Below are 14779 nucleotides of genomic sequence, written 5' to 3'. Positions count from 1 at the left end.
GAGAAAATAGGTCTATAGGTAAAAGCTTTAGCAAACTAAAAAAAAATTGTTGTACTTACAGATTTAAGTTTCAGAGCATAGATTAGTACATTTTCCCAGCTTCCTTTCTACTCCTAACAAGTGCTCCCTACAAGTGGAAAATTACTCTCCAGAAAGTGAGGTGGCAAAATCTCAATACTCCATCTTACAGCAACAGATCAAGTTGTTGTTAGTTTTTTTATCACAGGACAAAAATGTGTGTGTGTGTGTGTGTGTGTGTGTGTGTGTGTGTTGTGGTTAGCCGGCAGCAGGTGCAGACCGCTGGGGAGAGCGAGGACTCAGATGAGGGGCCAGGACCACTAGGGAGTGGACTACTGCCTTCAGAGATTGTGGGGACTGGCAGCAGGGATGAGGAGGTTTCCAGGTGCGCATGCACGAAGGAGTGCTCGGAGGAAAGAACAGTTACACAGCACAGGTGACTCGGGAGTAAGACTGCAAGGCTGCCCCTCCTTCAAGAAGATAAAAGCCAGCTGTGAAATTAACTTTCTTTGCAGAAGGCAAAGAAGTGTTGAACTCAGCCTCGTGGACATTACAGTTGGTATTTGAAGATTCTTGTAAACTATTTCTTATCTATTGTTGTTTGTCACACTTGAAAAAACTTGGCAAGACTCTTTCTTGTTGGAGCTAATTAGTTGGAAGCAGCCTTTTATCTGTGACGAAACAGGATTCTTAGCTGAAATTTAAACAGATTATACTGCTGCCTTTGTCTTGTGTTTGCTTTCTTGGAACCAGGTTTGGGTCAGAACAGTGTGTGGGGAGAGGGGAGGACAACAACATCCTTGCACTACTTTCAGATTAATTCCTTGTATTCAAGCAAGAGAACATGTATCAGAAATATTATAATACAAAAATTTGTGACTTATATGGTATGTTTGGATGTGGAAATAGCAACCACTTATTTCAAGTAGAGTAATCTATTGGTGTATTAAAGCCATAAAAGGATGTGATGTCACTTCCACAACGGATAGCACTAATGATGGTGGTATTTTGGTCTTTTGTTTTTAAGACTGTTTAACATTTTTTATTCTTATTACTTTATGAAATATAATCATATATTTCACTTTCCATAAAAGGTGCATTTATTTAAGCAATTAAGATGACAGATTTTACTAGATTTATTGGCTTTATAGTAAAAATGAAGGAAAACAAAACATGGAGTTGAGAAGCCATAGGCAGTTCATGAACCAATTAATCTTCTAAGAAGTCACATGAGAAACTGAGACTATTGTAGAGGGCTGAACCAATAGACTGAACTCAGTTCTGCTGCTGGCACTATGTTTTGAATGAAGAGGGAGTGTTGAGCCTCACCTTACCTGTTCTCAGCCCAGTTGTGCTCTATTGCTGTAGGTGCAAAAAAGCTCTGTCTCTCACCAGCCAACAGAAGGGAGACCACCCGACTTCTTCTCTTGCCCTCTGTGGCATGTTTACTTATAGTTTATTTTTCTAACTTCCAATTGAGTTCACATGGGTTGGATAAGGATAGCCAAAGGGCTCAATATGGCCCAGAGGCTGCAAAATGCCCAGGTCTTTCATGAGCTTTGTATTATGCAGTCTTCTTGTAGATAAACCATATGCAAATTTACTGCATATAACAAACTCTTGACCTTTGAAATCACATGTGAATGCCATACATGCATGTCCTTTAAAAACTACTGCTGTACTTCATAAATATGTTCAGTCAAACTTTGTCTTCATTTTCTTTTTTGACCAAAATGTAATTCAAAACCAAAGTAATATTTCAGTGGACTTCCTGGGGCATTAATCAACTTCTCTGATGATAAAAAATCCTGTGGCAACAAGTTTAACAACTATGCTGCTTCTTAAATACTCACAGCATTCCAGATATTAAATCTGAGAGATTTCGTTCCTATCCATTAACTATATTCAAATTAATTCTACCCACGTGGTTTTGTTTTACTTTTTGCAGACATTTTCCTCAGAAGAAATATGAAAGTTAATCAGTGTATATTGGTTTCCCACAGTTATTTAATCAAGTGGAAAAAATGCTCTTAACTTGTTGGAATTTGTCAAACCAGAAACTGTCTTTTTGCCCATTATGTTTTAAATTCACTCTGCTGAAAAGAACAGCTATCTTGTAGGAGAGCTAGCTTGTTTGTTGAAATTTATCCATTTTGATACATCATTTCCTTTTAATTGCTTCTTGATTTTGCTGCATTTACTTCAACAAGTTGCCCATTACATCATTTCAAAGGGGATTTTGTTTTTCAAAAAAAACCTTCTTATATTAGTTATTTTTATTTTTGTGCATCCCATTCTTCCTAAGTGGATTAAACAAGAGGCAAAAGGCAGCCATTTTAGAAAAGGGAGAAATACCTTGTGTGATGGTGCCATCTGTATGCTGCTTGAGAAGGCTGGTCAAGACATCCCACTATCAAAAAACCCTTATTACCATTAATGGTTTGCAGTGCAGTTCAACTTGTCATTGGTTCCTACCCATCCCTCAATTTATACATCTTTTTTTCTTGTCTGGGAAGCGTAAGAAATAAGGAGAGAACTACCGTGAGTCTTAAATGAAATCAACACATTTAATATTTTGAGTTGAAAGAGTTGTTAGAAAAATACTATTATATCAAAAAAGAAGAAAAGTGACGTTCAGCATGGGATAACCTCACAAAAAATGAGATGGCAAAAGAGCAGGAGAATAATTAAATAGATTTAGTGTAAGGGAGACCTAGGTTGATAATGATTGTTGTATGTAATGATTACATAAACCAGGGATGGGCAATTAATTTCTGTCGGGGGCCACATGGAAAATCAGATCTGCGTTCGAGGGCCAAACCAATTTTACAAAAGGCCATTATAAAGGGCCCATTATAAAATGCAGCAAATTATATATAAGAATATTATATATATACAATATATATACAATATTCTTATATATAATTGCTGCATTTATAATAGGCCTTTATATATATATATTAATTGTTTTCTGAGGTTCTCGCGGGTATTTGTATGTGGATCTTTGGTTGTTGGGTTTCTCCCGCGTACTTGAATCTTGCACGGGAGAAAACCACAACAAAGATCCATATATAATATATATATATATATATATATATATATATATATATATATATATATATATATATATATATATATATATATATATGTAGATCTTTGGTTGTTCGGTTTTCTCCGCGTAAGATTCAAAGTATCTAGGCAACGTTTCGATGAAGTCTCATTCATCATCTTCAGGCTTCTGTCTCCGGCTCTGTGCTTTTCAGAGTAATGTGAGATTGCAGCTGCTTCCTCCTTTTAACTGTCAGTGGGGTGGGACTTGATTGGGTGGGGGCTTGGCTGTGTTCTGATTGGGTGGGGGTGTGTTCTCATTGGTAGGGGTTTGGTTGTGTTCTGATTGGTTGGGGGTTAGCCGTGTTCTGATTGGTTGGAGCGTGTTCTGTTCAGGTGGGGGCTTGGCTGTGCTCCGGTTAGTCTTAGTTGCTGGGGGATTTGAGCTGGTGAGTTGTGATCTTGCTGTTTGGCTTCTAGTTCGTGGTCCTGTTGCATCTTCATAGTGGGTGTCGGTTTGCTTCATGTATGGCTCGGAGGGGTTTGAAGTGGGTAGTGATGCAGCTGCAGTGCAGCTTCTGGTCCATGGTCGTGTCTCATCTTCTGAGTGGGTGGGAGTCTGTTTTCTACATGGAAGTGTGGTGGTGGCATCTTGTGTGGCTCTCATGGGTGTGGGTCTGGTGTCCTTCTTCATGTTAGGTACTCGTCTGTTCATGAGGGCGGGTTTCCAAATGGCTGGAAGGCGGGAGGTGTCATCTCGTTTGTTCATGCTGTGTGGGCGTTTTTCTATCTCTATGGCTTCTCTGATTATTCTGCTGTTGAAGTGTTCGGTTTTGGCGATAGTTCTGGTATTTTTAAAATCAATTTCATGTCCTGTGGCTTTGAGGTGTTGGACCCAGGGAAGAGGTCGTTTCTTCTTTTTGATTGAGTTCTTATGTTCTTCAATGCGTGCACTTATTCTTCTGTTAGTTTGTCCAATGTATGTGGTAGGGCAGGCAGTGCAGGGGATTTCGTATACTCCTTGGTTTTCTAATTCGATTTTGTCTTTGGGGTTTCTTAGGATGGTGGATATTTTTCTGTTTGTGCAGAATGCTGTTTTGATGTTGTGTTTTTGGAGGATCTTGCTGATTTTGTCTGTAGTGCCTTTTTATATATGGGAGGAGGGCTTTGCCGTTTTCTTGTTCTCTGTCTTGGATTTTGGTTGGGGTTTCTTTTTGGATTAGGTGGGTAATTTTCTTTCTTTGGAATCCATTGGCTGTAAGTACGTTGGTGAGAGTGTGTAGTTCGGTTTTTGGTGTTGTTCATCGGCTAAGCATTTTGTTCTGGAAATGAGTGTCTTGGCTACGGAATTGATCTGTGCTGGGTGGTGGTGTGAGAGTGCATGTAGATAGCGGTTAGTGTGTGTTTTCTTCTGGTAGATGGTGTGTCCTAGGAGCCATTGGATCTTTTGTATACCAAGACATCTCAGGAAGGGAAGTTGGTTGTTGGCTTCTGTTTCCATGGTGAATTGTATTTTGGGGTGTAGGCTGTTGAGGTGTGTGAGGAAGTTGTTCAGTTTTCTTTCCCATGTGGCCAGATTATGAAGGTGTCATCTACGTATCTGAGCCAGAGTTTGGGTTTGTGGTCGTATTTTCTAGAGCTTGTGTTTCAAAGTGTTCCATGTAGAGGTTAGCGATGACAGGTGAGAGGGTGATCCATGGGTGCTCCTTCTATTTGTTTGTATTTTTGTCCATTGTAGGTGAAGTATGTATTGGATAGGCAGTGGTTGGTTAGATCTAGGATGTGCTTGGGGGTTGTATTTGTTTTGGATGGCTGTCAAGGCTTCTTTTATTGGCACTTGGGTGAAGAGGGATATGACATGAGAGCTTACTAGTAGGTCGCTAGGTTGTAAGTTTTGTTTCTTTATGATCTCGATGAACTGGAATGAGTTTCTTACGTGTGAGTTGATGGATTCTGCATAAGGTTGTAGTTGTTTGGCGAGAAATTTGGCTAGGTTTTGTAGAGGTGAGCCTATGGAGCTGACTATTGGTCTGAGTGGGGTTCCTTCTTTGTGTATTTTGGGGAGACCATAAAGCTTGGGGCATCTGGATGATTTTTCTCTGGGTATGATTCGTTGCTGGATTTCTTCACTGATGGGGAGGCTTTTATTTTGGATTTGGTAGTTTTTTCTAGGTAAGTGGTGGGGTCTGTCTTTAGGGGTTTGTATGTGGGGTCTTGGAGTAGGTTGGTTAGCTTGGTGATTTTAAAAATACCAGAACTATCGCCAAAACCGAACACTTCAACAGCAGAATAATCAGAGAAGCCATAGAGATAGAAAAACGCCCACACAGCATGAACAAACGAGATGACACCTCCCGCCTTCCAGCCATTTGGAAACCCGCCCTCATGAACAGACAGTACCTAACATGAAGAAGGACACCAGACCCACACCCATGAGAGCCACACAAGATGCCACCACCACACTTCCATGTAGAAAACAGACTCCCACCCACTCAGAAGATGAGACACGACCATGGACCAGAAGCTGCACTGCAGCTGCATCACTACCCACTTCAAACCCCTCCGAGCCATACATGAAGCAAACCGACACCCACTATGAAGATGCAACAGGACCACGAACTAGAAGCCAAACAGCAAGATCACAACTCACCAGCTCAAATCCCCAGCAACTAAGACTAACCGAGCACAGCCAAGCCCCCACCTGAACAGAACACGCCTCCAACCAATCAGAACACGGCTAACCCCCAACCAATCAGAACACAACCAAACCCCCTACCAATGAGAACACACCCCCACCCAATCAGAACACAGCCAAGCCCCCACCCAATCAAGTCCCACCCCACTGACAGTTAAAAGGAGGAAGCAGCTGCAATCTCACATTACTCTGAAAAGCACAGAGCCGGAGACAGAAGCCTGAAGATGATGAATGAGACTTCATCGAAACGTTGCCTAGATACTTGAATCTTACGCGGGAGAAAACCCGAACAACCAAAGATCCATATATATATATATATATATATTATAGAAAGAGAAAAAATAACACCGCGGCTGCTCCTGCTACTACTTTCCATGCTTTCCAAACGTGAGTTCCAGGAGACAACAAACAGCAAACCGCGCTCAGGGGCATCCAAGCCCACCTAAAGCTAGGCCGCTGCTGGTGGAGCCTTGCCCTGCCTTGGTTGCCCCATTCCCGGCTCGGCAGTCCTGCTCGGGCGGCACTTTAAAAGCCCTCCTCCTCACGTACGCGCCTGATGAGCCGCTCACCACGACGGCGGATCCCAGCACCTGAGCAACTTCCCAGCAACTTGCGGCTTGCTTTTTCCTCTCGGGAGCTCGCACCTGGCCCCGAGCCGCATGGCAGAGGGGAAGCCCGGAGCGCTGCCGGGTCTCCTCCTCCAAGCAGCCCGCCCGCCCTCCGGGCGGAACCCTTCCCGCTCCTCCCAGCGGGAAGACACTCCCACCTGCAAACTTTGCCTGTGCAAAGTTTAAGCCTGGAAGCCCCGGAAACCCGAGCAACTTCCCAGCAACTTTCGGCTTCCTTTCAACTCTCAGGTGCTCCCGCCTGGCCCCGAGCCACGCGGCGGAGGGGAAACCCGGAGCGCTGCCAGGTCGCCTCCTCCAAGCAGCCCGCCCGCCCTCCGGGCAGAACCCTTCCCACTCCTCGGCGGGAAGACTCTCCCGCCTGCAGACTTTGCCTTTGCAAAGTTTAAGCCTGGAAGCCAAGGAAAAAAAGGGGATCGGCGGGGACTCACCTTCGGAAAGGTCACACTCGAAGGTGATTTGGAACTCCCAGCCGAGGCCTTTGCAAAGTTCTTCTTTTCTTTCCTACCCCGAGAGCGCTCCGCACTGTTTTGCAGCTTTGGGGGCCACGCGGCGTAGGGCAATACGCCACGCCCAGTGATTTTTTTTCAGGGGCGGGCCGGATTGGACAGACCAACGGGCCGGATGCAGCCCGCGGGCCATAGTTTGCCCACCCTTGACATAAACTGACTGAGTAGTCAGTGGGTGCATAAGAGTTAAAATTGATCTCTTCCTTTCTATGCTGAGCCTGAAATATTGACTTAGAATTATTGCAGAGTCCTTTGAGATTGTTCCAGACAATAAATTTCATAAAAAAATAAAAAAATAAATAAATTGGTCTACTTAGTTAAAATTTAAAAAAATATTGAGGAATGCATATATTTTACATTTCAAATTTACTCAATCACTGACTTCAGTGGGATTATTTACTTCCAGGAAAATGTATCTAGGTCTACAGTTTTATTTATTGCATTTTATGCTAGTCTTCTCTATCACTTTTTTGCTAGTTTCAGAGTTTCCAGTTGAATGCATTCTTGCTGAAATATTAGAGATACTAAAAACAGGGACACTTGAGAACAATAGATTGACAAAAGTTGTTTTATATTTTATGAAATTTTATTTATACTTGGATACTTGTACTGAAAAGTTTCAAGAGCAGCACATTAAAAGGATGCTTTTTTTCATCTTTATACCTTTCATGACTTAATGTAATTCCAAAATATTTGTAATATTAACTGGATATTTATTAGAACATGTTATGCCTTATCTCTTTAATATTTTATTTTGCACTGATTTGCAGTAGGGAAGTAGAAGCTGGCAAGACTTAAAATTATTGTCCTCTTGTAGTATTCTAATCTCTGTGAATTTGTTGCAGATAATGTATAGGATTTCTTTTTTTTTTTTATAGGCAACCTGTTTTTCAATATATTTGTATTTTCCTGTTTCAGTTTGCTCTTGATGTATAATATATTGACCTTTTGTACGGTTCATGAAGAACATACTTAAGTCAAATGACTAACCTTATTCTGTCACCACAAGCGAATGAATAATTTTTGGTGACATTTACTATGTTTGCATGAGTGGAGAATTTCAAACCCTAGCTGTATATTCATTCCTGAATATGTCCATTCTTTATTATTTATGCTGTATCATGATCAGGATTATTTTTAATGCCTATTTTATTTTTCAAAAAGAAACTTTAAGGGAAGAACTGTAAATAAATGCAAGCTCCAGTGAAATTTAGACACTATGTCCAAACTTTGCAAGGACAAAAGTGATCATTCACAATATTATGTCTCTTAGCTACATCTATATCTTCTTAACACACACACACACACACACACAGAGGCAGACATATACAATCCTACATTCCTCACAATATGTGCTCCCCTGCTCATTCACACAGACACTTAACTATAATAAGTTTATTAATATTCCCCACCAATTCCCTTCATCAAAATTCAGAACTATCCCAATTAAGTCCAGCCACAAGCAGACTAAGATTAGTCCACAGAGAAATGGCCCAATAATCCACAAAGGAATTGAAAATTTCTCAAACAAAATAACTCCCCCAGACAAACTGAAGCAGCAAGCAGTTTATTGCATGTAATATAAGTTCTAGCAAGAGTGGGTGGCTAGCAGATAGGCACACCAAGAAATACATTTCTTCAGCTTTTTATTCCCTCCACCCAAATCACAATCCCTCGCTACAGCCCCCCTTTTGAATTTTTTTTATTGATTTTTAAAAACAAACATAAACAAACAACACATAAAACATAAAAATATAAAACATCTTTTTTGAAAGCAGCTTGATCCCGGGTTACATCTCTTCATACAGACACAAATTCAAATTCATGTTCATTTTATATACCATTCCATATCTTGTTACCATTCTACGTTTTCTATATAGCTTCTCCCCTCTTTTAAATTTCTTAATTTTATTTTATTTATTTCATCTCAGTTCACATCATTATACTTATATTCTTTGTCTGTCCTGTTTCCAGCTGTCTATTATCTTTTCTCATTAAACAAAATTTCTCCTGTAATCACTGATTGGAGTATGACGCCTTTATATCTTTCCCCTAAATTTATAACATTTAATATAGTACATAACTTCCATTCGGATTCTGCTTAGTACATTCTAAAATTACACACTATATTTTAAAAAGAGTAAAAATTGTAAATATATAATATAATTAAAACTACAAATCCATGTCAATTCAACTCTATTGTTAATATTAATATTCATTTAAATCTTAAACATTTTACACATTACTTTTCATATAAGTATCACACTTCTGTGGGAACACTTATAAAATTTCCATAGTTGCTTATTTTAAAACATTATATCATTGAGGTATTCCCATTCCTTCCTAATTCAATTCTCTCATTTATTTCATTTCATTTATTTTATTCATAAAAGTTTCACTGAGTTACACTGAGTATTTTATCCCACTTTTTAGTCTTATGTTATTTCCAATTTTCTAACATAATTTCTAATACAAATATAACAATACAATCTTATGTACCTTTGCAGAATCACCTTTTCAGTTAGATTTTTACCCATTATCTCTAAATAAGTCCTGTTTCTTTACATCTCGTTTCACACCTTTGTAGCTTCTCTTCCCTTCTTTCCTCCCTTCCTTTTTTTCTCTGCCCTTTTTACCCCCTTGTCTCTCCACCTCCACCTCTTCTGTGTTCCTTTTTTTCTGTTGCTTTCTAACCTTATATCCACTTTGCACCTTATTTTTCCCTTTTTTGATTGTTTTTTGGGGTCTAAAAGTCTTCTTTCTCTTTCCCCCCTTTCCCCCTTCTTCCCTAATTAAAGTTACTTGTTCATCAAAGATGGCTTCTTCTTTGTCCCAATCTTCTTGTTGCACAGTCAGTTTCTCATAGGTACAAATCGCCATTTCTAAGAAGTGAAAAACAGAACCAAGAGAGCCCTTCCCTTCTTGTTCCTCTTCTTTATGTTTTTTAAATTCCATTTTCAGTTCATCTACAAGCAATGCCATTGTAAAAAAAAATTTTTTTTTTCAAACAACCACCCAAGTGTTTTTAATCATTTAGATATAATTTCCAAGAGTCCCAAAGTCACCAAGCAATCCAAATACACACAAGCTGTTTCTTTTAGCACTTTCTTCTTTTTTAACTTTCTCTTCCTGGGGCTATTTAGTTACAAAGTTCCAGTTAAGATGTATCTTTTAGGAGTCTTGTTAGGATTTAATCAGATTCTTGTAAATTCCAGGCAGTCTCCTCCTTCTAAATCTTACTTTTATTCTTTTCCTCTCCCTTCCCACTTACAGTAAGAAGAAGAAAAATTTTTTTTTTAATGTTCAGAAATCCTTATTGTCCCCTTGATATTTAATTATCCAGTTTAAATGCCAAAGTGGGTTTTTCCGATTTCTCATAAGTTTGCTGTCAACATAAGGAAGGAGAGTGAAAAAAAAACTTTCCCTTTTAACTTTCATTCGCTGCTTCCAAGTCTTCTTAGGGAGTGATGTATCTTTTACAAAATTTAAATTCCAGGATACCTTAGTTGTTGCTTTTTGTCCTGGTCAGCCAAAACCTTTCACTTCTTAACTTCTTCCTGCACTTTCTTTTCCAGCTGAGTGCTTCTTTGAGGTAGACATTTCTGACTGCCGCTCTTACCACCTTCGGAAAAGAGAGTTTAGCCGGCTGGGAAGGAGAGGTGCGATTCCTCTCGACCCTGCCAGATTTCCCCTATCTTCACCAACCTCTACGGGGTGGCTTAGCCCTGAAGCCGGGTGGCTCGGGACACTCCAGAGGCAAGCGCAGGCAGAAACCACGCATGATCACGGATTCCTGCCTGCCCCGAAGCGCTACAAACCGGAACTCCAACTCCCCCAGACAAATTTAAATCCACACACAACTGAGCTCATGAAACAAGAAAAATCCAGAGTCTCCAAGGCATGAGTCAATTTCAAACATGGTGTCAATCCAGAGTAAAGCAGGAAACATTAAGTCCAAAAATGCACAGGTAGAAAACAACAATGTTCCCAGCAATACCTCCATCTGTCTGCTGTGGTAAATGGCCAGCTTCTGGTGCAGTCCATCAAAACAGGTGGGGCTTTCTCTTTTCAAATAGTCTGGCTGACCTTTGTTGCACTTGTCTTTTCTTTGCCCTATGTGTTCTCAGATTAGGTGCAGAAGGCAGATCCTCTTCCTCTTCACTGGCCATCTGCCACTGCCTGCTTTTCCCAGCTGAAGCTTCCTCCAAATCTCTTCCAGATGGCTGTTCAGAGCCATCAATCAACTCAGTTCCTGTCCTGTGGTGAATGAGCTCATCTTCCCCTAAACTGACATCTGAGAAGGTATCTGTGGAGTCATCCAAGGGAGACATCATAAAGTATCCCTTTTCTCATGCCACTGTTTCCTTCAAAGTGACACTGAAAATTCTTTCCTGATACTATATATTGTCTTCATTTATTTCATAAATATCTTTCCTTTGATGGCTTCTGAATCAAGATATTTTGCTAAATTTAATTGTATTATCTTCGTGAAGAAAGCAGTACAAACTGTGTAGGATGATAGCACAGTTTTTTTAATTTTAATTTTTTTCCATCATTTTATTGTTGTTTTTTTGAAGACATTTATTTTTTTATTTATCTTTTTTTTTTCCAAAGAGAAAAATAATCTGAAATTCTGATGGGAGTGCTATAGAGCTGTTACCCTTATTCATTTAGAGAGAAAAGGCATGTGGTATATTTTATACTGCTATTATTTTCCTAGGCATCTAGACATCATGATAAAATTCTCTCAGTTGGACTTTCTTGATCTGGAAGTTAATAGAAGGCAGAAGGTAAACTGTAAATCAATATAAGTATATGAAATCAGTGAGAAACAAAAGAAGTAAAAATAAAGTAATCATAAATATACCAAGAAACATTATAGTAAACAGTTAGGAGGTAATCTTTTTCAAGATGGAACAAAAGCTTCACCTATTATATTTGTTACTGAAAAGCTACAACTAAAGCTCAGTATCACTATATTATTTTGCTGTAGATAACATGAAGTCAGAAACTCATGGTGTGAGGGAGCAGAGGAAAAACAAAGTCACCATAATTTGTGTTTTGAGTTCTGGAAACAACATGAACAAAATAATAAATGGAATTGGTTTCCTTGATATAGATGATGTAAAATGCATGTGTATCATATAGAATATTACCTTATATAGTATTTTCCTGTGAATAGATATAAACATTTTTCCAGCATGCTTCAAAATAGATTACCACTTGATGAATCTAAAGTATTACCACTCTAATGATCAACTCCCAGAATAAATCAATCTAGGCATTTGCTGGGCTTCATATTCAATAGATTTTATTGACAGTTGTCAGAGACTACCTTGCATGTTTTTCTTATTTATGGATATTTTAAGCATAATGAAAATACAGAATTACTTCATGCTTAAGACTATTCCTTTCAAAGCACAATAATATATTTTCAGGCATACATGATTGATTGATTGATTTCAAATATTCCATATGTTAATTGTAAAACTGAAAATGAGCACACTTATTGGCAAAGCCAAGGGTTGAATATGTTACAGAATCAAATTACCATATTTTTCACTCCATAAGATGCTCCTGATCATAAGACATGTGTAGGTTTAGAGGAGGAAAACAAGAAAAAAAACTGCCTCTGCCACCCTTGCAGCAAAAGCAAACAGCTTGCTCAGCTTCAGCATGTTATCACAACCCTAGCACATGGCTCATCAGGGCTCCGCTCCATTGCACCCACCACCAGTCAGCTGAGCGACAGCTGGATCCTGGCCTCCTGTAGCCCTGATGATCAGCAGGCTGACTGACCGGAAATGGCATCATTGCTGCCTCTTCCATGTCTGCTGCCTTCACTGGGGAATGCTGAAGTCTCTGTGGAGCAGTGGTGAACATTGGCAGTGATCCCAGCCACCTGGAACAGCTGATTGGTGGTATTCTGGTAGGCTGATCCAATCACCAAGCTTGGCGGTTGGATCGGCCTCCCAGAATACCGCCAATCAGTTGTTCCAAGCAGTGGGGATCATTGCCGCCATTCACTGCTGCTGCCTATCACCACCATGGCACCAACCTCCTTCTCCCAGGCATGGCAAACCCCCCCAGAGGAGGTTTGACACTATAAAAAGATCCCACTGCTATGACCTGGTCTGTAACACAATATTTACTTCATAAGACACACAGACATTTCCACCCACTTTTTTTGGGGGGGGGGGATATGTCTTATGGAGGAAAAAATATAGTATATAAAACTATATAAAGGTGTAGAAGTGAAACTGTTTTATTGATTTTCATTACCCTAACTAAAAAGTCAAAGATAAAGAACTATGAATGACACTCAAATTGTTTCCCTTCTTCACTCCAGAAAAATAATGGACCTAATAATAGATCACAAAGATTGTTTTAAAAGCAAAGCAGAGGAACAAAGAAACAGAAGTTCATCTTTTAAACATTAAAAAATCCAGAATTAAGCTATTAAAATCTTGCTCTTGTAAACATTTTAAAAAGTTTTTCCTCATATCTAATGAGCAGAAGAGCATAATTTCACCCCGCTATTGGATTACAATAATTTGGGCATGCCTCACAGAAGATAGGGGGAGAATAATAAAGAAAGGATGCTTGTATCAATTGCATTGGGAATTTTTAGACCTTTTATAACACACATCAAAGCTCACAGTTTTTTACACCATATGTTAATTTCTTTTTTTCTTTGGGAGCAATAGAGGATTAGCTGTCCATTTTCATGATTCTGAGGCAGGGTTTTTGGGGGTGGGTGGGTGGGTTTTGTTTTGTTTTTGTTGGGAGTAACATCTCATGTTTTTGCCCAACATTAATACTATACTCCTTTGGCTTATTGGCACATGCTTTTTGTGAAAATATTATAATTTTACACTAATGAAACTATCGTATGGAAATGTATGTATTATGGAAAGAAAAAGATTGCTAACTTGCTATCTTTGTTTGCCTGGAAGAAGAAAGGGTTATAAACTACTAACATCTGATTCACCAATATGGTTTTCAGCAACAAATGTATTACGTGATATCCAGATGTGGGATTCAAATAATTGAACAAGTTCACCCAGGGTCAGATTGGCTGTTGTGGGAGGCATGGCCCATCCCTGTCCTCCTGCTCCACTGCACATGTGAGATGATCCTACCACAATGGCCAACATGACCCTAAGTGAACTAGTTGTTAAATTATCCCCAACTCACTATCAAAGTGGATTCTGGCTGCTGCACTGCAATGGAGAAATGGGCAACTGAGCAGCCGGCATGGAGGAGGAGGAGAGAAGCAGGAGGAGCAGAGAGAAGAAAAGTGGTCTTCTCCTTCCCTCACACCAGCTGCTGTTACCCATTTCTCCATTGCAGTGCAGTACAGCACCCAGAATTCACTTTAATAGCGGGTAGGTGGGTGGGCAATTGAACTGGTTTGCCTGAATCAGTGCAAACTGGCAGAATCCCACCACTGCTGATACCTGATGGACAAATTAACAGCTAATATAGAAGTGAAACAAATGAAATCTGCTTTATTATTTCTTTAATTTAAAAAATTCATCGCAGCTGTTGATTTCTCTATTAAAGAATCAAGCAAGCGTCATTGGTGTCCTCATTGAACTGCCCAGCTTCACTTTAGCTTCAGTTGTTGAAGATCTTTATATGATTAATTAATAGTGTTAGGATCTTTAATCTGCAGTCTCTGTCCTGTGTCATCATTTAGGAGGAATGGTGAAATGTTCCTTCCATTAATTACATACTCAAAATCAGAAGAAAAAATGGAATTCACTGCTTTCATCTCAGTAACCAAATAACATGATGTGATAATTGTATGTCATTTCTGACAAGCAGAGTGTCATTTGATGGCCTTGGCACCAAGCAGTATAATAAGCATTCCACCTGAC

Source organism: Pseudonaja textilis, chromosome 7 (assembly GCF_049901715.1).
Source record: "Pseudonaja textilis isolate UNSWEBS1 chromosome 7, rPseTex1.2, whole genome shotgun sequence".
NCBI classification, from domain to species: domain Eukaryota; kingdom Metazoa; phylum Chordata; class Lepidosauria; order Squamata; family Elapidae; genus Pseudonaja; species Pseudonaja textilis.
Note: the sequence above shows the minus strand (reverse complement) of the source record.